Source organism: Hylobates moloch, unplaced genomic scaffold, assembly GCF_009828535.3.
Source record: "Hylobates moloch isolate HMO894 unplaced genomic scaffold, HMol_V3 SCAFFOLD_23, whole genome shotgun sequence".
Lineage (NCBI taxonomy): Eukaryota > Metazoa > Chordata > Mammalia > Primates > Hylobatidae > Hylobates > Hylobates moloch.
This window is the reverse complement of record NW_026652298.1, coordinates 28,239,894-28,263,568: the sequence shown is the minus strand read 5'-3', so window position 1 is coordinate 28,263,568 and position 23,675 is coordinate 28,239,894. Positions and strand designations below refer to the sequence as shown.

Here is a 23,675-nt window from a genome sequence, read left to right as displayed (position 1 = left end):
ACCTGGATCACAGGGGCCTCCTCCCACTCCGTCTCCTTGCCTCTTGTTCCTTAGCAATCCATTCTCCAGAGTAATTGGCCTAAAACATGTTTGGTTCATATTGCTCCTCTTTGTAAATCCTTTCATTGGCTTCTTATTGCTCTACAGATGGGGCACGCATTTCTTAACCCATCATACAAAACTCATTATGATCTGGGCCCATTTTACCTCTCCTGCCCTTCAATAGCCACTCCTCATTTTTTTTTTTCTTGCAAACATATTTCTTCTGTTCCATAGTCCTGCTTGCCTGTTGACTGTACCTTCTGTCTGAAATAGCTTCTTTATCCTGCCTCCATCCTCACGTCCCTTTTCTAAGTTAGATTCTATTTTTCAGGTCTTGGATTAGATTTCACTTCCAGGGAAACCTTTCCTCTCCTAGTTCTAGATTGAGTACCCTACCTTTGTGTTTAGGCAGTGTCTTATGCTCCTGTTGCATTGCGATATAATTATGTTACTAATTCTCTGGAGCAAGCATCTCAACCTTAGCACGATTAACTTTTTTTTATATGCTCATTTCATGACCTGGTGTTTAACACCCTCCTAAGCCTCTGACACTTGACCTGCTGTGCATCTCACACTTGGCCTCTGACATTTGCCTTGCTTTAGCAGTCAATTTCTAGACATGGTTCTAAATAATGCATACCAGATTTCTCCACCTTGGCACTATTGACATTTTGAACTGGGTAATTCTTTGTTGGTGGGGGTCGGTGGGGTGGGGGTGGTCATCGTAAGCACCATTGTAAGATGTTTAGCAGCATCCCTGGTTTCTATCCACTAGATGCCAGTAACCCTCCTTCCCATTGTGACAACCAAAAATGTCTCCAGACATTGTCAAACATCCTCAGGAGTGGGGAGGCACCGTCACCCCTGGTTGAGATCTACCGGTCTAGAAGGAAGACTCTTTGAGAAAGGGGCTGTGCTTAAGGGCATCTTCATATTCCTACCTTGGCACACATGGGTCACCTTAAACATATTGAGTTAAATTAATAAGGTGGGAAGGAGGGTACTTGGCAAGGAAAGGGATGGATAGACAGGTGAAGAGTCTAGCTCACTCTCTCGGGACATGGCATGTGAGAATATATAGCAAATGATTTTCAAGGGATTGAGGTACCATACATAAGGAGATCAGACTCTGTTCTTCTCTTTGAATAACTACTCCTTTTGCCTTTGGGCCATCCCCCAAGGAATTATTTCCTGCCTTAGAGTTACAGGCCAGAGAATCTCCTGATCTGCTGGAGGCTGCCCTAGAATCAACCAGGAAGCATTTGTTAAACCACTGTACAAATAATGGGCACAGATAGGAATCACAAGCAGTCCTTGCCCTCGAGGTGCTCCCAGCCCGGTGAGAAAGATACTGGTGGGTTTTGCGTCTCTGTCCAGAAGACCCTTACACCCTTCCTTTCCTGGCACGTTCCTACTCCCCCTATCCAGTCTTGATCAGGCCTTCCTAATATATGGTCCCATAGCATCTATTCTTTTCCTTCACAGCATTTTTCACAGTTTTAATTATATAGTTTTTTCTGTTTTACTTAAATGTTTCTATTCCTTGAGACTAAGTTCAGTGGAGAAAGGGACAATGTCTCTTGTGTTAGTTTATGTTTCTCCAGCTCCTAGCAGAATAACTGGCACATTGTAGGCATTTAAAACATAACTTATAGACAAATAAGAATGCTTGTGGCTGTCCCTCCAAGAACTTGGATTCCATTGGAGGAAATGGTGCCAACTGCAGGGCCCAGTTCTGTACCAAAGGGAGAGGAAAGTGCACGGTTGGTTTTGGGAGTGAGATGGAGAATAATCTGGACTAGAAGTACCTGGGATGACTTTATAGGGGAAAAAAAGTTAGGAAATCAGGAAGACTAGAAAGGAAAAAAGAAAAGCCATTCATAGGTTTAATATAAAGAGACAACCATTTTGGTCAATTTCAGCCTCTTCCCCCCTTTTCTCTTTCTTTAAAAATATGTTACTTCATACTTTGAAGTATTTCGTGAATACAGAAAAACATAGAGAATAATATAACCTCCACCTAGCTTAGTCAAATCTTAACATTTTGCTACCTTTGATTTACATTAAAAGAAAAAATGATATAAAATAAAATAGAACATTGCACATAGAGTTGATGCTCCCCTGTGTGCCTCTCCCAGATGCCATTTCCTCATCTTTTTTTTTTTTCTTTTTTTTTTTTTTTTGTGAGACAGGGTCTCATTCTGTCACCCAGGCTGGAGTGCAGCGGCATGATCTCGACTCACTGCACCCTCCACCTCCCAGGCTCAAGTGATCCTCCCACCTCAGTCTCTTGAGTAGCTGGGACTACAGGCACATGCCACCACACCCAGCTAGTTTTTGTATTTTTTTAATAGAGATAGGGTTTTGCCATGTTGCCCAGTCTGGTCTTGAACTCCTGAACTCAAGCAATCTGCCCGCCTCGGCCTCCCAAAGTGCTGGAATTACAGGCGTTAAGCCACTGTGCCAAGCCTCCCCATCTTCTTTCTGCAGAAGAACCATCATCCCGAAGTGTGTTTTTCTCTCCCATGTAGGAAAGATGGGGAGGCCTGGCATGGTGGCTTAATGCCTTTAATCCCAGCACTTTGGGGAGACTGAGTTGGGCGGATTGCTTGAGCTCAAGAGTTCGAGACCAGTCTGGGCAACATGGCCAAACCCCGTCTCTACAAAAAATACAAAAATTAGCCGGGTGTGGTGGTGCATGCCTGTACACACTACTGATACATATATATATATAGTGTAAGTATTTACATATATATGTATATACACACACATATATATATAAACTATATTATTTATTATTAAAACAATATATTTGGTTTGAAGATTTTGAACTTTGCATAGTATGGTATCATACTGTATATATATTTCTGTGGCTTGCTTTTTTCATTTAGCCTTTCGTGTGAGATTTAGCCATGTAGATGTGTATAACAGTAATTCTTTCAGTTTTGTTGTATGATATTTTAGGACTACCCTACAGTTTATCCATTCTTCTGTCAATGAGAGGTTTTGGTTATTTTCAACATTGTGGTATGTGTCTCGTGCATGTTTGACAGCTTCTCTAGGGTTTGTACTGTTAAAAGAAAAACTTAGACAAATTAAATATAATAGAATTTAATTGAATGAAGAACAGTTTGTGACTCAGGCAGCCCCCAAACTAGACCAGGATTAGAGAAGCTAGGATTAGTATAGTCATGTGGTTGAAGATTTATGGACCGAAAAAGAAAAATGTCATACAGAAAATGGAAGTGAGGTACAGAAACAGTCAGATTGGTTATAGTTCAGTGTTGGTCTTATTTGAATATAGTTTGACAGCTGGCTGCCTCTGATTGGCCGAAACTAGGTGATTGGCACAAGAGTAGGTTATAGTTTGTTTATGTATTTAGTTAGGTTATAGTTTCTTATGTATTGAGAAACCTTTAAGCTGAATTTAAAATATATAAGGAGGCAGGTTTAGACTAAATTTAATTTAATAGTTTTTCCCTTTTGATCAGTCTCTCAAAATTTCACTTTTGAGAGATTGACCAAAACTTTAGGCATTAATGTGACTTTGGTTTTAAATTTTACTAGGAAATAGTAGACCAGTGGACTTTGCAAGGTGGGAACAAGGACTTCAGATAATTTTTTTGTAAGGGTTAGAGTAGAGGGAACCTTTTTTTGTTGGAATTTTTTGTTTATAGGAGAAAAACAAAATCTGGTCTCTTTTAAACTTGGTTTTTTTTTTAACTTTTAGTTTGATTATATCATATTTAGTATACGTGATTGTATTTTGGTTGGTTTGGTCTGTTGGGGATTAGTGTAGGAGTTTAGTCTAAAATAATGGCCTCGCATAGCAGCTTTAGGCTAAACTAAATTTAACAGCACCTGCAGGTGGAACAGCTGACATGTAGGGTCCTACATTTCCTCAGCTTCACTGGATGTTGCCAGATCATTCTCCACAGCAGCTTTGAGGTTTCAGCTCCTGACAGCACTGTCTCAGAATTTCTATTGCTTCATGTTCTTGCCAAGACTTGCTACTGTCAGACTTTCAAATTTTTGCCAATATGAAATAGTACATTTCCTTCATTTCTAGTGAATTTGGGCATCACTTCTTATGTTTATTTGGCTGTTTCCGTTGCCTCTTTTGGGGCTTATCAGTTTTTCTTTTGCATGTTTTTTTTTCTTATATATGTTTACATCCTTATATATTTCAGATTAACCTTTTGTTTATATTTTACATTTCCTGTTTTCCATAGTTCACATATGTTCTCCATCGTGGCTTATCTTTCCACTTTGTGGTATGCTTTGTTGGGCGCCAGTTTCATATTATAATCAAGTCATACTTGTCAGTGTGTTCATTTATGGTTGGTGCTTTTTACATCATGTTTAATCCCTCCGTTCTCTAAGTACTTTGGGATCATAAAGAGATCCTACCATGTTTCCTTCTAAAAGTTTGTTCTGTTTTTTTCAGGGTAGGTGTAATCCATGTGCAATTTATTTTTGTGTGTGCATATAAGATAGAGAAAATTTTCCACATGAGTAAACTGGTTGCACAAGCCAGTGTCACTGATTGCATAGTCTATCTTTTTCCCCACTGATTTGTGATGCCACCTTAATCACGTATTCAGTTTCCTTAGTATACATGCGTGGCTTCATCAGTTTATAATACGTTCTTTTAAAATAATATATGCTTGTGTCACTTCTACACTATCTTAATCACTGTGGCTTTATATATTGATACATTATGCAAGGCCCTGTTAAGAACCTTGAGTGGATGGTTATGATTGGAACTTAGTGTGTAGGGGATAGAATAGAGGGTAGTTGTGCTAGGAAAGTAGGTGGACTTGCTTTTGTGGAGGGCTTTGAGGAGAACTTTGAGGACACAGGTGAGGTCTGTCTGTGGGACCATGGGTCACTGGGTGCTGGTATATGTAGAAGTAGGGCCTGGGCTATAATCTTTCAGCAGCAGTGAGTGGTTTTTTTCAAAGGAGATTAAGGGTCTCAAGAAGTTATTTGTGCATTCCCCATAAACTCATATATATGTATAATATGTTTTTTCCAGAAGTCTTTTTGATTAACTCTTCTTTAAACTGTTGCTCTCTTAAAACCTCACCTCAAATTTCTCTTACATCAGAAAGTCTTTAAAACTGGTTATTATGAGTGTTCTTTGCTTTGGTGTTACAGTCTTCATTTGAAAGCTGGTTCTTAGTATTGTCATTTTCTTTTTCAGTTAATATGGCCTTTTTTTTTTTTTACATTGAGCTTTAGGCTTATTTTGTCGCCTTTCTACTTTGTACTGAATTGAATCAGAAAAAAAATGAATGCTATTTTTAAGTGCCATTATTCTTTTGAAGAAAAGCTTCCATTTAAAATGTTTGTCTAAACTGTAAGGGATTTCTGTCAACCACTTCTGCTTCTGCTGAGAATGAATAACATGACTTTTTTTCTGTTTTAAAGAACAAGAGTGATGTCACGATGCTCCAAATGTATGTTGTTGTATTCCTTATTTTGGTGACATTTGAACTCTTATTAAGTAGAATTGAGCTAGTAAAAATTAAATAACTTAGAGAAAATTGACTACTACTTAGATTGTTAAGCCCTTATGCAAACTCTAGTGCTTCTGTGGTGTTTGAAAAGGAAGTATTAAAAGACATGCAGAATGAGGGGAAAAGCCCTGAAAGCGTTTTTGTTTTTGTTTTTGTTTTCAAATTGGAAATGTCTTTATTCTCTTTGCAGACTGTAAAGGTAGCACACGCTTATTATAAAAATTTGACGCAATACCAAAGGGTATAGAATAGCACTCCCCCATAGAGTTTTCTGCAATGTTGGAAATGTTCTATTCTGTACCATCAGTATAGTAACCATTAACCATATGTGACCGTCAAGCCCTTAAAATGTGACAGGTGCAATTGTAGAACTGAGTTTTTTATTTTAATTTAATTGTAATTGGTTATATTTAAGTAGACACATGTAGTGAGTAGCTACTGTATGGTACACTCAGAGATAGCCAGTTGGGTGTGTACATTCTCTGTCACTCTCTACCAGCCTCTGACTTTCTTTTCTCTTTGACCTCTGCTCTGTCCCTTTTTTCTCACCTTCTCTCTCTGTTTCTTTGGCATGCAGCCTGCCAGCCTGCCTCCACTCTCCCTGCCTGCCCCATTCTTTCTCTTGTTCTTTCTATGTAAGTGTTATATATATACACATAGGACATTCTGTTCAGCAGTTAACTTTTTCTATTTAATTATGTATCATGGACATTTTCCCCTTTCAGTACACATAGATCTGGTTTTTTTTTTTTCAATAATAGCGTAATTTCAGTGGAATTAATGTACCAACATTTTTTTTATTATACTCTAAGTTCTGGGGTACATGTGCAGAACATGCAGTTTTGTTACATGGGTATACACGTGCCATGGTGGTTTGCTGCACCCATCAACCCATCACCTACATTAGGTATTTCTCCTAATGCTATCCCTCCCCTAGCCCCCCACCCTGCAACAGGCCCCAGTGTGTGATGTTCCCCTCCCTGTGTCCATGTGTTCTTATTATTCAGCTCCCACTTATGAGTGAGAACATGCGGTGTTTGGTTTTCTGTTCTTATGTTAGTTTGCTGAGAGTGATGGTGTCCAGCTTCATCCATGTCCCTGCAAAGGACATGAACTCATCCTTTTTTATGGCTGCATAGTATTCCATGGTGTATATATATGCCACATTTATTTTCTTTATCAAGTCTATCATTGATGGACATTTGGGTTGGTTTCAAGTCTTTGCTATTGTTAATAGTGCCACAGTAAACATATGTGTGCGTGTGTCTTTGTAGTAGAATGATTTATAATCCTTTGGGTATATACACAGTAATGGGATTGCTGGGTCTAATAGTATTTCTAGTTCTAGATCCTTGAGGAATCACCACACTGTCTTCCACAATGGTTGAACTAATTTACACTCCCACCAACAGTGTAAAAGTGTTCCTATTTCTCCACATCCTCTCCAGCATCTGTTGTTTCCTGACTTTTTAATGATCACGATTTTTACTGGCATGAGATGGTATCTCATTGTGTTTTTGATTTGCATTTCTCTAATGACCAGTGATGATGAGCATTTTTTCATATGTTTGCTGGCTGCATAAATGTCTTCTTTTGAGAAGTGTCTGTTTACACCCTTTGCTCACTTTTTGATGGGGTTGTTTGTTTTTTTCTTGTAAATTTGTTTTAAGTTTTTTGTACATTCTGGATATTAGCCCTTTGTCAGAAGGATAGATTGCAAAAATTTTCTCCCATTCTGTAGGTTGCCTGTTCACTCTGATGATAGTTTCTTTTGCTGTTCACAAGCTCTTTAGTTTAATTAGATCCCATTTGTCAATTTGGGCTTTTGTTGCCATTGCTTTTGGTGTTTTAGACATGAAGTTTTTGCCCATGCCTATGTCCTGAATGGTATTGCCTAGGTTTTCTTCTAGAATTTTTATGGTTTTAGGTCTTACATTTAAGTCTTTAATCTATCTTGAGTTAATTTTTGTATAAGGTATAATGAAGGAGTCCAGTTTCAGTTTTCTGCGTATGTCTAGCCAGTTTTCCCAACACCATTTATTAAATAGGGAATCCTTTCCCCATTGCTTGTTGGTATAGGTTTGTCAAAGATCAGATGGTTGTTGATGTATGGTCTTATTTCTGAGGCCCCTGTTCTGTTCCATTGGTCTATATATCTGTTTTGGTACTAGTACCATGCTGTTTTGGTTACTAGCCCTGTCATATAGTTTGAAGTCAGGTAGTGTGATGCCTCCAGCTTTGTTCTTTTTGCTTAGGATTGTCTTGGCTATGAGGGCTCTTTTTGGGTTCCATATGAACTTTAAAGTAGTTTTTCTAATTAGCATTGAGTCTATAAATTACTTAGGGCAGTATGGCCATTTTCACGATATTGATTCTTCTACCCATGAGCATGGAATGTTTTTCCATTTGTTCTTGTCCTCTCTTATTTCCTTGAGCAGTGGTTTGTAGTTCTTCTTGAAGAGGTCCCTCACATCCCTTGTAAGTTGTATTCCTAGGTATTTTATTCTCTCAGTAGCAATTGTGAATGGGAGTTCACTCACGATTTGGCTCTCTGTCTGTTACTGATGTATAAGAATACTTGTGATTTTTGCACATTGATTTTGTATCCTGAGACTTTGCTGAAGTTGCTTATCAGCTTAAGGAGATTTTGGGCTGAGATGATGGGGTTTTCTAAATATATAATCATGTTATCTGCAAACAGAGACAATTTGACTTCCTCTTTTCCTGTTCGAATACCCTTTATTTCTTTCACTTGCCTGATTGCTCTGGCCAGAACTTCCAATACTGTGTTGAATAGGAGTGGTGAGAGAGGGCATCCTTGTCTTGTGCCAGTTTTCAAAGGGAATGCTTCCAGTTTTTGCCCATTCAGTATGATACTGGCTATGGATTTGTCATAAGTAGTTCTTACTATTTTGAGATACGGTTCATCAATACCTAGTTTATTGAGAGTTTTTAGCATGAAGCGGTGTAGAATTTTGTCAAAGGCATTTTCTGCATCTATTGAGATAATCATGTGGTTTTTGTCATTAGTCCTGTTTATATCATGGATTATGTTTATTGATTTGCATATGTTGAACCAGCCTTGTATCCCAGGGATGAAGCCGACTTGATCATGGTGGATGAGCTTTTTGATGTGCTGCTGGATTCGGTTTGCCAGTATTTTATTGAGGACTTTTGCATCGATGTTCATCAGGGATATTGGCCAGAAATTTTCTTTTTTTGTTGTGTCTCTGCCAGGTTTTGGTATCAGGATGATGCTGGCCTCATAAAATGAGTTAGGAAGGATTCCCTCTTTTTCTATTGTTTGGAACAGTTTCAGAAGGAATGTGTATTAACATGTATTAACCCTACTGATGGGCAGTAGGTTGTTTTCAGTTTTTTTTCCTATTAAAATATTTTGTAACCACTACACTATTTCCTGTTACATATTTTCCTTTGTGTTTTCTGTGTACCTTGCTGGTGTATAGGGTTGAATTGGTCAAAACTGAAATCTGCGTTTTCTTTTGTACTTTGATACCTAGTAGAATTCCCTTAGAACTTCAAATAAAGACCCCACTGGAATCCTTGGCTGCAGCCTACAGGTTAAGGTTGGCATATTGTCTTTCACTAGTGCAGTAATAATGGTTCTGACTGCTTGCTGTCCGGTTGCTAAAGAGAAAGAGACTGGAATTTTACATTAACATGAATGAATGCCCACTGTTGTCTCTCTCAGAGAGGTGGGCTGACTGCAACTGCCTCTGCCTTTCTTGAGGCCACCTCGGCAAGGGTGTGTGCAAAGGCAGCACTAGGCACACCTGCTGCCAGCCCCTCCAGCAAGGCCATTTCTGTTTCATGGGCAAAATTCCTGGGGGTAAATACTGTGGACTTGAGGTCTCATCTTAGATTTCAGAGAAAATCTGAATTCGGTTTAATGGCAATCTAGCCTGGCAAACAGATTCTGGTTATGTCAGCTGGAGTGGGCAGCTTGGAGGGGAACCCTCAGAGGTGCTGCGCCCAGCAGTAGGGATGGGTGAGGGTGAGCAGACTCTTCTCTAGCAAGCACCTCTGTTTTTCCAGTTGGTAGTTTTTTACAGTATCTCCCAGAAATTTTGTAAACATATTGTTTCCACTCACCTGATAAAACTTTCTAAATCTTTTTCTTTTTGGAATAACTTGTTTCATGAAATTGTTGGCAGTAGTTGCTTTTGGGTGCAAATGGGTTTTTGTACTTTACGTCTGTCTGAGATTTATAATATGCTGAGGTCATTTCCAAGTGATTTTTCATGTGATGGTTAACATTTTTCATCTTTATCTGAAAAATATTTCTCTTAAGGACAGCGATGTATTTATAGGAAATGACTAAAATAATGCTGCTTGAAAAACAAAGAGTTTGTGGAACACAGAAACCTGAGCTGCCCTCCCCTTCCTTAGTTTAGTCATTTCCAGCACAGAAATTGTAACCCTGAATAATTACTTTCAAGGACTAAACTCAAACTTCTTAACTTCTCTGGCTGCTCTAAGGAAAAGCTAAAGAGATAATGTAGCAAGGAATAAAAAGTACATGGAGAAATGTATTTTACTGACTGAACTTTAGAAAATAAAGCCTTAGGAAATTCTTAATTCACTAAGATTAGTTTGGGTACCTAGTTTCAAGAAGTAACGTTAGAAACAATACCCGCTCTCTAAAAGCCAGAGGGTTTTTTTTTCCTTTTTAAAAAAACCTTAGTTTATATGTGTAGCCATGTTATGTTGCCAGATACCTAGAAATCCAAATGTCTGTTAAATCCCAAATATTGGAGAAAACAATGCAAAATATAAATATTAATTTCAACCTCTGTTACTTTAAGAGCTAACCTGTATTAGTTAGCTGGGCTAGGAAAACTTTAAAACCCTATTATCATTTATTCATCAGAATATTTTTCTGTGTGTGTCAGAACAGTTGGTAGAAATAAACTTCTTTTATTTGGAAGTTTGAAGTTTAATTAGAAAGTCAAGATAAGCTAGAAAGGGGGTTAAATTTTTAAAAAATAATAATGTTATACTTTTTATATTATTTCACATAATCGATGTGGGAAACCAAGAATGTGGTAGACAGAATAATAACACTAATTGCTGACATTATTGACATTTACTGATTTATTCATAGCTCTGCTGTGCGCCTCACATCTATTATCTCTTCAATTCTCCCATCAATCCTGTGAAATAAGTACCTTTGTCACCCCCAGCTTTAACTAAAGATGCTGTGGCTTTGAAAGTTTAAGTAACTTGCCCACCAGCTAGAAAATTTCACAGCTGGAATTTGAACCCAAGCAGTCTGACGACAGAGGAGGAAACTTTAACCATCACAGTTCTAATTTGACGAGGTCTCTCCTGAAACAGGGGCTAAATACTATGATAGTTAAGTGAGTACTTCATCCAGGAAACAACCGTAGCTAAAAATGAAGCCAGTGAGCAATTTTTTAATGGTTTCTCACAGCCAAGTGTAATTCCAAACACCTGACATATAATATGTCACTTAATTTGCACTCTGTAAGGGATATATTATTTATACTCATTTTTCAAAGAGGCTTAGGGGGTTAACTAACTTGCCCATAGTCACGATTTTTGTAATTTGTGAAGCTGGGATGGTGCAGAATAATGGATTCACATCCATTTATTAAAGATTTTTATTAGTTTGTGCAAGGATTGCTTTAGTTCTGTTCAATTCAGTATTTTAATCAGTTACTAAGATGAATATGCAAAAGGTAAACAAATTTCAGATGACACAAAACGGAGTGAAGATATTACAAAATGGAACAATATTCAGAAAGATTTTCGGCCTTAAATTGTTTGATTTTTAAGCATAAACAACACATTCACACATTCAAAGATAACAAGACTAAGGGCCGGGCGCGGTAAGTACCTTTGTCTTACACCAGAGGCGGGCAGATCACGAGGTCAGGAGATCGAGACCATCCTGGCTAACATGGTGAAACCCCGTCTCTACTAAAAATACAAAAAAAATTAGCCAGGCGTGGTGGGCGGGTGCTTGTAGTCCCAGCTACTCGGAAGGCTGAGGCAGGAGAATGGCGTGAACCCGGGAGCAGAGGTTGCAGTGAGCCGAGATCATGCCACTGCACTCCAGCCTGGGGGACAAAGCGAGACTCTGTCAAAAAAAAAAAAAAAAAAAAAAAAGATAAGACGAAAATCCACTCTAGCTTTGGCCAGTGACCACTCCATTGCACCATCCCACTCCTGTTCATACACAGCTGAGAACCACTCTACTCCTTTCCTCTTTCTCCAGGGTGTCATTTTTAGCAAAAGTGAATATATATATATATATATATATTCTTCTTTTCCCCTTTTTTAATTCACTGGTGTTACTGGCCAGGTCCAAGTCTTTCCTATATCTTTGTCCAGGGTGTAATTTTAGCAAAACTGTATATATATATATATTTTTTTTCTTTTTTTCCCCTTTTCTAATTCATTGGTGTTACTGGCCAAGTCCAGGTCCATTCTGTCTGCATGCAGTAAGTTTATTACTGTGACTTGGGTTTTGCAAAAGAGAAAAGATTTATTCTCAAGGCTGCCAAGCAAGGAGACAGGAGAACAGCTCTGAAAACCACCTCCCTGAAGATAAGGCTTAGGGATGTTTATGGTTGGGGAAGTGAGGTGGTCTAAGGCATGGGGAAAAATGAAGTAAGAGGTTCATTCTGTGCAAGCGTAGTTGGGTTTCATGCCATTTCATAGGACATATGTGCCAAAAATGGCGATAGCGTGATCTGAGAGTGGAGTTTTTGGCCCCCCTGACCTCAAAAGGTCACCTCTTAAGTTCTTAACACAGGCCCAGTTGAAGGGTTGGTGATCTTAACCAGTTGGAACTGAGCAGGAGCTGGCCCAAATTCCTGGAAAACAACTGAAATGACCGTTACTTTGATGACCTATGATGTTATCTATAATATAGCCAGTGAAGTTTCAGTGTTTAGCAGTAATGCCTTCACCTACTGCGGCCTTCAGCTTCTTAGAAAAAGGAAAACAACAGCAGCAGCAACAAAAAGCAAGTGACCAAAAGCAAGCGGGACGGGCAGACCTGACCAAGTTAACCCCCTGCTTTCATTAGCAACAGATCTTAGATATCTTTCCGTATCAGTATCACCTGGAGAGAGCTTCCTCATTCTTACTTATAACTGCATAGTATTATATTGTATGAATGTACAACAATTTAACCCGTCTCCTATTGATCGTGGCTAGAGTTCTTTCTAGTCATTTGCTATTAAAAACCATATCGCAGTAATCTTGTACAATATCATTGTTTTAATTATTTGTAATTTGTGTATCATAAAATTCACTATTTTTGGCATAAGTTCTAGGTTTTGACAAACACACAGAGACATGTAACCACCACAACCAAGACATAGAACAGTTCCGTCACCCAAAAATCCCCTTGTTATCAGCCCCACTCCTGGCAGCCACTACTCAGTTCTCTGTCCCTGTAGCTTTGGCTTTTCCAGCATGTCCAAGTATTGAAGCCCTTTGAGTACAACTTCTTTCACTTAGCATAATGCGTTTGAGATTCAGGCATGTTGTTTCACCTATCAGTAGTTTACTCCTCTTATTACTCAGTAGTATTCCATTGGATGCATGTGCCATAGTTGTTTATTCCAATCCATTTAGGTCATTTGGGTTGTTTCCAGTTTGGGACAATTATGAATATAGCTGTTAGGAACATTTGCACACAGATACAAAATATCTTTTTGTAAAGCAGCCTTACTGAGGTGTCATTTACATACCATAAGATTCACTTATTTAGTGAATAAAATTTGAATTTTTTTTGGTAAATTTAGAGTTGTACAATCATCACTTTTGAGTCTTAAAATTTCATCCATGTTGTATCATTATTTCTTTTCATTTTGTTGCTGAATATTATTTCATTAGGATATATACCACATTTTGTTTATCCATTCACTAGTTGATGGACATTTAAAGTTTTGGCTCTTTTGAATAATGCTGCTATGAACATTTGCCTGCAAATTTTCGGGTGGACATATGTTTTTATTTCTCTTTGGTAGATACGTAGGAGTGGGATTCCTGGATCATATGGTAAAATTATGTTTAACATTTTAAGGAAATGCCAGCCTGTTTTCCAAAGTAGTGTTTTACATCCTCACCATTGCTGTGTTAGGGTTCCTATTTCTCCACATCTTTGCCAACACTTGCTTTTGTCTGTCTTTTTAGTATCTCACACCCACCAGTAGGTTTTAATTGCAATTCCCTGATTTAAACTGATTATATTGAACATTTATTCATGTGCTGATTAGTCATGCATATGTCTTCTTTAGTGAAATGGTTTTTGTTTGTTTTTTTTTGAGATGGAGTTTCGCTCTGTTGCCCAGGCTGGAGTGCAGTGGCGTGATCTCGGCTCACTGCAACCTCCACCTCCTGCGTTCAAGCAATTCTCCTGCCTCAGCCTCCTGAGTAGCTGGGAACACAGGCTCGCGCCACCATGCCCAGCTAATTTTTTTGTATTTTTAATAGAGACAGGATTTTGCTATGTTCACTAGGCTGGTCTTGCACTGCTGGCCTCCAGTGATCTGCCTGCCTCAGCCTCCCAAGGTGCTGGGATTGCAGGTGTGAGCCACCGCATCCGGCCTAATGAAATGTTTATTCAAATCCTTTGCCCATTTTTAAATTGGGGTCCTTATCTTTTTTTCTTTATATTCTGGATACAAGTCCTTATCAAATAATTGATGTGCAAAATGCCACAGAATCCTTTGTTCTTACTAAGGGGTCAGTAGTTTTGTCTAAAATAAACACTTCTCTTACTTGTTTTATGCCTTTTGTCAATTTCTAGAGTTCTGAAACCATTGTTTTTGACTATTTTATCCTATTTTACACTACCCTTGGGAAGAGGATTTGCTACCTGCAATTTCATTTTGAATATATAAATTCCTAGAAAATCAATTCCTGGGTCAAAGGATTAATTAATGCATTTGTAATTTTAATAGATGTTGGCAAATTTTTCTCCATGAAAAGAAAATTTATATTCCTCTAATATGTGAGTTATAGCCCTGACTTGCCAGTGGTGTGTATTATTAAACTTTCAGAATTTTGCCAATACTGTATATGTGAAAATTCATTTTGATTGGTGAAACCACTGTAATAGTAGCTACTTGTATCTGTACATTTAATCTTTATAATAATCCATGAGTTAGGTACTGTATTACTTCATTCTCATGCTGCTAATAAAGACATACACAAGACTGGGTAATTTATAAAGGAAAGAGCATGGCACTAGGGAGGCCTCAGGAAACTTATAGAATCATGGCAGAAGGGGAAGCAAACACATCCTTCTTCACAGAACTGCAGGAGAGGGAACAATGAGCAAAGAGGGAAAAACACCTTATAAAATTTTCAGATCTCATGAGAAGTCACTAACTATCACAAGAACGGCAGCACGGGGGTAACTGCCCCCATGATTCAATTACCTTCCACTGGGTCCCTCCCATGACACGTGGGGATTATGGGAACTACAGTTCAAGGTGAGATTTGGGTGGGCACACAGCCAAACCATATCATGTGCTATGACCCAAGCTTATATATACATGGGGAATTAAGCTTTATTGAGGTTATACGTTGCTGAAGTTCATATAATTTATTAGTGATAGTGCTGGGTTTTGTCCCCATATCTAACTCCAAAACATGAACTCTGAACCGATACCCTATACTATACTGTCTCTGTTGTGGAAAAGGATTTCAAAATTCATCTAATATAAATTCAAACCAAATTAGTAAGAGCCTCATCAGTGGGTGAGGCAATCGCAATTTCATACTTAACAGAATGTAGTTAAACTGTTTTTTTTTTTTTTTTTTTTTTTTTAGCTAATTTAGGATAGCGTGACCAGAATTGTGAATAGATGCAAAAGTTCATGGATGTGCATTTGGTGATGGTTTCTTAGGTATGGCATCAAGAGTACAAGCAACCAAAGAAAAAAATAGGAAAATTTGACTTAATCAAAATTAAATTTTTTTTGTCTGTGGAAGCACATTATTAAGAAATGAAAAGTCAACCCACAGAATGGGAGAAAATATTTGCAAATCTATAAGGATCTAGTATCCATTAGACTTACATATAATGAAAGAAAAAACTGTTCTAACTCAACAATGAAAACACAAGTCACCCTATATAAAAATGGGTATTTCTCTAAATAAGATATATAAATGGCCAATGAGACATGAAAAGAAATTCAACATCATTAGTCATTAGGGAAGTGCAAATCAAAACCACAATGAGTTACCACTTTACATTCACAAGGATAGCTATGATTTTTTTTTTTTTAAAGAATGTGGAGAAGTTGGAACCCCAACTTTTGCTGGTGGGAATGTAAAATTGTATAGTCACTGAGGACAACAGTTGGGCATTCTCTCAAATGGTTACACATAGACTTAACATATGACCCAGCAATTCCACTCTTATGTGTATACCCAAGAGAATGGAAAAAATATATACACACAAAAACGTGTGTACTCATTTCATAGCAACATTCGTAGTAGCCAAAAGGTGGAAACAATCCAAAGTCCATCATCTGATGAATGGGTAAACAAAAGGTGGTAAATTCATGCAATGAAATATTACTCAACCATAAAAAGGAGTAAAATATTGATACTTGGACAATATAGATGAATCTTGAAAATATTATGTTAAATGAAAGAAAATACACACAAAAGGCCACATATTCTATGATTCTATTTATGTGAAATGTCTGGGACAGACAAATCCATAGGGACAGAAAGTAGATTAGTGGTTGCCAGGGGCTGAGGGAGAGGTTAAGAAATGACTGCTGTGCTGATGGGTACAGGATTTTTTTTTTTTTTTTTTTTAGATGTGATGAGAATGTTCTGGATTTGGATAGTGATGGTTACACACCTTCTGAATATATTAAAAGACTACCAAATTTTACACTTTAAGATGGTTAAGAACCCAAAAGTATTTTGAAGGACTTTGATAAAATTAAAATAGAATAGATGATCTCATATTTAACTAATAGTGTTAGAAACATATTTCTACTACCTGCTAAAGTGCTTTTGTGAAACTCTGAAGATTAACTTTTATTTGGTATGTACTCTGAGCTGTTGTCTCAAGAGTACAATATTAACACATTTTACAAGAAGTTAAACAGTAATGAAGTAATATCTTAGTTGTAATTTGTATTAACAGACTCCAGAAAACTTAAAAAGACCCAGGTTTCTGATTTGAGATGCCCCTGGAATTAACATATTTTTTTAAATGCTTCGTGGCAGAAGCTCTCTTAGCGATCTGCCTCTTGACCAGCTTTCTGGATTACCAACTCTTTCCATTCCCTTTGTTTCAGGACACGCTGAGTGGTTATCGCCAGGAGGTGTGCTAAAGTCTGGTGATGTAGTTCTGTTCTGACTAACTGAGTTGTGTCCTAACCAAAAGTCAGCTGTGTTTGTTCCTAAATCTGTTTATGCCAGTCGTAGTAATTTAACTAAATATTATGTAAACTGACAAAATATGAATGCAAAAAAAATTTAGATGTTTAGAAACAAAGATATGTTGCTTAAATAATACTACAATATATCAGGTATGGGTGAGAAACTAAAAATATTGGGTTAAAATTGTAAAATATAGATGCATTCTGTACTCAGAGTCTTTTCAATTTTTACTCTACTTTAAAGAAGCAAAAACTCGAAGTCATAGACAGTGGTGGCTTATGCCAGAAGACCAGCACATCTGTAAAGAGACAAGAGATAGCCTTGACCCTGTATCAGAAGGCTGGCAAATGAACTGATATTTATGCACTCTAATTCAAGAAAAATGTTTTCAGATTTGTGTGTATCATTTTTAATGACTCCTCTTTAAACTTAGTTTTTCAGTTTACCAACTAACTGGCATGATTCGTCAGGATTTCTGACTCTGGCTAATTAAGTGCCAAAGAACAGAATTACAGATTAGGGGACTTATGGTCCCACTACTGCACTTAGTCATCATGTCTTAGACAAGTAAATCAAACTTCATTTCTTTCATGTATTTTAAATGTAAATTTAAATTCCATTGATTCCTAATAGCAAAAGTTAAACACTGGAAAACAAAGTCTTCCCTTTTTATAGATTCCCTTTCTCTTTCCCTTTCTTTCTTTCATCTCTTCCCTTTGTCCTCTTCCCTTCTGCTTTTTCTTCTTGTCTTAGAGAACTTGGAAATAGGAGTACAATATATTTTTTATCTGTTAAATAAAATATTTGTTTACTCTGTTTATAAACATTTACTTCTTAGCATTTAAATCATCCTAATTATAATTCAACAAAATTACAGTTTGTTTTTAACCCAATAATTGCCAAATATGGAAATCATCCTTGTTTAAAATTAATCCTCTAATCAATTCTTATTCTCTGAAATTCATTCATTATGAATACACTTAAAAACACAGTTGTTCAAACTGAAAAGACTTGGGTTTTGGCCATTTTACTTGGAGAACAAATAACATTTTCTAATTCCTTGTCTTTTATGTAGTAATTTAAAAGCTATATGTGTTTGAAACTTTTGCTAGTTCAAATTTTTATAGATGGATTATAATGAATGTTTCAAAAAATTGTGTTTACTTAAGTGTTATAGTACTTACTAAGAATGTATCATGTTGGAGGGTTAGTGTGCAGTTTGCTCCGTGTTGTGTTCATTTGAAAGTTATTCCTCTAGTGAACAAGTTAAATCCTCACATTGGCATTCTTAGAACTATAATAGCCACTTCCAGCACAGGAATGTTATATAACTTTTTCTATAAAGTGTATTGTCAGTATTTGCTATTTTTATAGTATTTTTTTTGTATACTTAATGGCTACACGTAAAAATCCAACAGCTACAGATAAAAACTCTACTTAGAAGTTGTTTATTTGAAAGAATTATAACCTAGCATCAAAAAGATGTCCTGTTTATATGTAGTGCATCTACTACCATAGATTTCATTTTCTTCCTCTCTGAAGTTTAATTCCAGTCATGCTTTCAGCATTTTGCAAAATGGAACAAGAGGAGAGGGTTTCCTTCATCGGCCATGAAGCTCCTGTTAAGCACTGAAGTGTAGTGACTGCCTGTTTGACTAGGTCTTGCCCGCTTTGAGAGCAGGGATCATGACTGGTTCATTATTGGAAGCTCAGTGCCCAGCACAGTGCCTAATAATGCAGGCCTTCAGTACACATGTTAAGGATTTGTACAAATGGATTTTTTTCACAACCTCGTGTCCCTGTTTCCCATCTCCCTTCACCCCACTCCCCAACATCTCTCCCTCCCAATTCTTTGCTCCAATTTATTTGCATTTTGGCACATACATACCATGTTATCAGGGCAGGAATATGGGCTCTGAAGTTGGAAACATGGCTTTGATGTTAGTCTCTTAAGTTTGTTTAATCTTTCCAAGCCTTGGCTTTCTCATCTATAAAATGGAAATGTTGGATACCCAGAGAGGGGTCAAAATTAAGGAAAGTCTAGATTAGATTTAGCGTCAAGCTGAGTAAATATTCTTCCCATCTCTTCTTTTCAGTTGTCATTTCCATTTTTTTAAATTAGGAAACTAGGTCTCTAAGAGAGAAGTGATTTGCCTGAAGTCAAATGGCTCTCTCTCCAGCCATACCGTTTTTTCAGCGTTCTGGCCTTGGGGACCTGTAGTTTCTCCAAGCGAACACTCTTTGTGAGTAGACCCTCACTACTTATACCTGCCTTGGTGTTAATGATACCACCAGCCTTTCCAACTGCCCAAATTTGGAAACCTCAGCCATCCTCAACTCTTTAATCTTTACCTTGCAAATGGGCCATCCTCAAGCCTTGACGTTTTGTCTCTTCAATAGTACAATCATGCACCATGTAACGTTGGTCCCATACAATTATAATGCTTTATTTTTCCTGTACCTTTTCTATGTCTAGAGACACACGTACTTACCATTGTGTTACAGTCACCTGTAACAGGTGCAGCATTCAGCACAGTAACATGCTGTACAGGTTTTTGTAGCCTAGGAGCCATAGGCTATGCCCTGCAGCCTAGGAGTGTAGTAGGCTGTACCATCTAGGGTTGTGTAAGTGCACACTGTGGTGTGCACAAAACGAAATCATCTAACAAAGCATTTCTCAGAGTGTATCCCTGTCGTTAAGTATGACTATATTTGAATTTATTCCTGTTTCTGCATTTCCACTGTCTTCGTTCCTCAGCATTTCAGCATGAGACTTTTATCAGTAACTGGGCTCTGTCAGAATTATCTTTTTAAAATACAAAATCAATCATGTCACTGGTTTTTAGAGTCCACCTTCCTTTACAATTGTGCTTTACTGCACCAGCCTTATCTTCTACCACTCTGTGTCATGCCCTCTACACTGGCCCCATCCAGTTTTTTGCTGTTAGATGATCTCTGTTTATGCTGCTTTCCTTTTACTGATGAGAAAAACTCTGTGCCTGGTGAACTCCTACTCATCCTTGAAGACTTCCCTAACTTACCCCAATACAATTAGACATTTAATTCTTTAGGTTCCTAAATAGAGGCCGGGCACGGTGGCTCATGCCTGTAATTCCAGCACTTTGGGAGGCCAAAGCGGGTGGATCAGTTGAGGTCAGGAGTTCGAGACAAGCCTGGCCAACATGGTGAGATCCCTGTCTCTACTAAAAATACAGAAATTAGCCAGCGCGGTGGTGGTGCCTGTAATCCCAACTACTTGGGAGGCTGAGGCACTAGAATCACTTGAACCTGGGAGGTGGAGGCGGCAGTGAGCCAGGATTGTGCCACTGCACTCCAGCCTGGGTGACAGAGCGAGAGACTGTCTCAAAAAAAAAAAAAGAAAAAAAAAAGTTCCTAAATAGCACTTTGTACCTACTTATCCTGCTTATGTTCTACTGTTTTTCACATGTGTATTAATAATTGCCTTTGACCTCTCTTCCCACTCACTGGGCAAATGATTTATCCTCTGTGTAAGATGAGAGGTTCTGCTAGACCATTGATTCTCAATGCTTGGTACACAGTAGGATCACTCTGTCCCAAACCGAATTGCAGCAGAATGTCCGGAGATTCCCCACCAACAATCCCCACCCATCAGGGATTTTTTTTTAAACCTCCCGAAATTATTATCATATTGTGAGGAGAGTTCAGAAGCACTTGTGAACACATATTAGCACTGGTTTGGGGACTACCTTAGCCCAGTAGCCCAGTATATTTTAAAATATAAGATAATTATTATTGGTTCTATCTTGACTCCATTCAAAAAAGTTAGTGAATGAATAGATGAAAAATGAAAGTGTAATGCCTCTTGGGTTTTTTTTTCCCCTGTATTTTTTTCCCCTACCTCTGGCATAGTATATTACAATGAACTGGTTTGTTTTTTGAGAGAAGTTGTATCCCAGGTTGATCTTAGAGTATTATGCTGTACTTTTACTTAATGCTGGATGAATGTTGGCTTTGTTTCATTTTGAACTGAACTGCAGTTACGTTATTGGGATTTGTAAGATAGTAACTTTCTTCATTCATACTGTCAGTTCTAGAAAAATTAATATTTTATCACAATTTGTCCAGTGAAAGCTAAGTGATTGTTTTACTTTTGTAACTAAATTATGTCCCAATGAGATAATCTGTTCTAATGCCATTTCTTTAATATCTCAATTATTGACTACTATACAAAGAGTAGTCAATTTTATGTGTGATATTGGATCTTATTTTCAAAAGAAAATCATCAAGTAGTTAAGCAGACTTTAAGGTGACAGCTTGCAAAATGTCAGAGTAGATTTAGTCTATATCCTCTCAAAAATGTTCATGAATATTAAGTTAAAATTTTTTGAAAACTTAATCTTTGCCTTTGCTACATTTTATAAAGATTTCTTTAGCTTATAATTTTCATAATTGGGAGGGATGTGTGGGAGTTTAAGGTGAGCATAAAGTCAAGCCATAATAGGTTGAAAAAATTCTTCAGTATGAAAAACAGATAATACTGCATGAAAATATTTTTTTAAATCTATGCCTAAAGGATCTTCCAAATCATTAGCACTGATGTTCAGAGCTTGTACATCTTTCAATTATAAGGGCATTATGGTACTTGTATCTTAGAATTAATTTGATGGGAACAGATTTTATTTTATATGAATAAGTAATTTGAAATGAGAATTCATAGTTTTGAAAAAGTCTAGGAGTTGTATTTTAATATTCCTTAGTGAAATAAGTAATTTGACATGCAGATTCACCTAACATCTTTTTTGAAGTCTACTTTATTTGATATTAATATAGTCATCACAGGCTTCTTGGAATTCCTGTTTGCATGACCTGTCTTTTTTCTATCCATTTTCTACCCTATTTGTGCCTTCATATTTAAAGTATGTCACTTATATGCATGCATTTATAGACTTTTAAAAATTTATTCTGTCTCTTTTAATTAGAGTGTTGAGACCATTTACATTTAATGTAATTATTGATAAGGTTGGATTTAAGTGTACTTTGCTATTTGTTTTCTGCTTGTCTCATCTCTTTTTAGTTATTCATCTTTTCCTTCTTTGGGGTTAATTGGGTATTTTTAAGAATGCGATGTTTTAGCTAAAACTATTTGTATTTTTTAAATAGTTGTTTTAAGTAGTTGCATACGATCTTCTCAGTCTACTTAAAGTTAAAATTACACTGTTTTCTTATGATGTATGGGAAAGTAAAGACACTGAACATATTTACCCCTCTTTCATCTTTTATGCTATAGTTATCATGTATATTACATCTACATGTAGTGTAAACCTCACAACAGGGTGTTATAATTTTTGCTTTGAATGATGATAATATAGAAATTCAGAAGACAAGCTAGTCTTTAGTTTTTTTATCTACACGTTTACTATTTCTGATGCTTTTCATTTCTGAAATCTAAGTTTTTATCTGGTATCACTTCTCTTCAGTCTAAGTAAGTTTTTAATGAATTTCTTGTAGTGTGAATCTGCTGGTGACAATTTTGCCTTCATTATTAAAGGGTATTTCCATTGGATATGTAATTCAGATTGACAGTTGTAGAGACTCTAGATTCTGTTAGGTTTCTTCTTAAGAGTGGTGTTTTGTTAAGAGCAGGCAGTTAAGTTTGCTGAACTCTTGCAAGCTGTCTTTTCTTTGGTGGGCAGCACCAGAAATCTCAGTTCAGTTCTTTTTGCCTTAGCTGGGCTGCATGGAGTCTGCCCTGTATGTGTGTAGTTGAGGGATCAGCCAGAGACTTGGAGCACAGTGCATTCACCTGCCCCCCACCCCAATTTGTGGCTCACTTGTTTTTGGGAACTAAATAGAAAGTAAAGTAATAGATCTATTTATGTATACTCAGTTGAATTTCAGCAAAGATGCAGAGGCAACTTAATAAAGACAATCTTGTCAGCAAATGATGATAGAACAATCAGATATACATATGCCAAAAAAAAACCTGAAAAAGTTGATTCATATTTCACCACATATATAAAAATTAATTCAAAATGGATCATAGACTTAAATGTAAAACGTAAAACTAGATCTAGAAGAAAACAGGAAGTAATCTTTATTACCTTGAGCTAATCAAAGATTTATTAGCTACAGCAACAAAAACATGATCCATAAAAGAAAAAAAATTGATCATTAGTGGATTTCATCAAATTAAAAATACTCTTCATAAAACACTATTAAGAACATACAAATAGCCTGGGATAAAATACTTGTAAATCATATATCTGATAAAGTACTTGTATCCAAAATATATTTTTAAAACTCTGAAAATTCAATAATAAGAAAATAAACCACCTAATTTAAAAAAAGAAATATTTGCTCAGATACTTACCTAAAGGAGATATAGGGATGGCAAATTAAAAGATGCTCAACATCATTAGTCACTCAGGAAATGCAAATTAAAACCACAATGAGATACTACTTGCCCATTAAAGTGACTGAAATGGAAAAGACTGATCATACGAAGTACCAAGGATGTGGAACAACTGGAATTCTCATACCCTGCTGGTAAGAATGTAAAGTGGTACAACCACTTTAGAAAACAGTGGTCAGTTTCTTAAAAATTTAAACATAGAGCTGCCATGTGATCTAGCCATTTCACTCCTGTACAAGTATTTATATGGATACATGCTTTTACTTCTCTTGGGTAAATACAGTCTTGGTATTTACCGTTTGGAT

General features: G+C 37.0%; 1 long non-coding RNA gene across 5 annotated transcripts in view; it reads left to right on the top strand.

Moving 5' to 3' along the window:
- LOC116462765 (uncharacterized) overlaps positions 1-23,675 on the top strand; it is an 81,720-nt gene that overhangs the window by 43,861 nt on the left and 14,184 nt on the right. The window lies entirely within an intron of this gene.